Below are 1811 nucleotides of genomic sequence, written 5' to 3'. Positions count from 1 at the left end.
TTCCTTTCACTTTTCTGAGCCCTCAAAACTCTTCATTTCCTATTTTCTCCATGACATTATGTCTTGTGTTTATGGTTGCTTGTCACATTTCTCCAATTTTATTGTAGTTGCATATGCCAGGGATGTAGTTTTAGACCAGTGCATCTCAAATTATTTATAATATAAAACCATTTATATATATCCAATCTATCACAGACCAGTATATTTTTGTAAAAAAAAATAAAAATGAATTATTAGGAAAATGAAATTTTAAAAAAACATACAATATTATTATATTTGACAAACATAAATTACTCTGCCAAAATGTTTAAAGGTTTCTAAATGCTTACTTTCAATTTCTGTACTTACCCCATTGTAGACCAGTAACTAACAGTTCACTGCCCATCACTGTCTATAGATCACACTTTGATTGGCATGTACTAGATCATTGCCTTTCAGAATGTGGCCCATGCACCAGCATTTCCAGCCTCACCTATGAGCTTGGCAGAAATGCATAATTTCAGGCTTTATCTCAAATCTATTGAATCAGAACTTGAACACTGAAGTTTGGGAAACACTGCCCTAGATCATTTGAATCCCTTGCATTACTGATCTCCAAGTTTTCCATAAAGCAGGTGTTCAATCAAAAATCTATTAAAACTGTTGGAGAGTACAGACCTCCCAAAACAGACCTAATATATGACTTTTAGTGTATTTGGCAGGGGATCCTCACTTTATTGGGATACTGTGAACATTTGTTGATTAATAATTGGACAGCTGTTGTAGATCCATCCCTACTACCAGAAGCATCAATTTTTACACAAATAGATTGTTTTATATTTTTAAAGAACAGTATTATAGCAATTTATATTCTTAATGTATGTGTATAGGGGTGTGTGTGTGTGTGCATGTGTCTGTCTGCCTATCAGTCTGTGAAGTAGGTAAAGGGGGAACATAATTATAATAGTGGATAATTTGCTGGTTCTGTTTCATTTATACAAGATCAAAATTAATAGAGATAGGTTTCAAAACTGCAGTATATTTTAGTGAAAGGGGATCATCTTTGAAAATAGAAATGCCTCCATCTGAATACTGGGTCCTTTTCTATTGTTTGCTTCTCTTTGTTTGGCTAAAATTCCTTCATATATAACTGGGATTAGAATTCTGATTCAATGGTACTGATGTAAGGTTAAGATAATTTATATTAGGCACCAGTATAATGCCTCATATTGTTAGTACATAGCAAATGTTCTTCTGAAAAGAGAGAAATGAGTTTAGAGTTGATATTCATTTTTTAATGAAACTGTTTAATTTCAGTTCTGAAATGCATGTCATAAACTGAATGACAGTGAAATGCATGTCATAAAATGAATGAAAGTATAGGAAACAACTTGAGTGTGGAGAAGAAATTAATTTGATAGAGAAATATACAGTAATCATTCCTTGAACGCTTGTAAGTTTAAAAAATATCTGTTACTATGTGTCACAAGTTGTAGATGTTCAACATTATTTTCTCTGAGGTAAGATTCAATATTATACCTAATTTGAGTTTGTCAAGTGCCTACAGCACCTGTTACAGCATCTTGCTCATAGAAGATGCACCATAAATGTTTCTGGAAGAAATTGTGAATTCTTTGCTATCAGGAACCATGTTCTATTCTCCTTACTCTACGGTCTTCTCATCAGTTTCATTCAGCAGAACTGCCCACTTTGTGTCCTGCTATGCTTTGGCGAGCCACAAATGGTTTCCAAGTTTCTAGAGATCGTGACTCCATAAGCCCACTGGGCAGCCACCAAGGGCCTGGTAAGTTCCAGCAGCCTCTTCTGTTTAT

This window comes from Manis pentadactyla, chromosome 4 (assembly GCF_030020395.1).
Source record: "Manis pentadactyla isolate mManPen7 chromosome 4, mManPen7.hap1, whole genome shotgun sequence".
NCBI classification, from domain to species: domain Eukaryota; kingdom Metazoa; phylum Chordata; class Mammalia; order Pholidota; family Manidae; genus Manis; species Manis pentadactyla.
Note: the sequence above shows the minus strand (reverse complement) of the source record.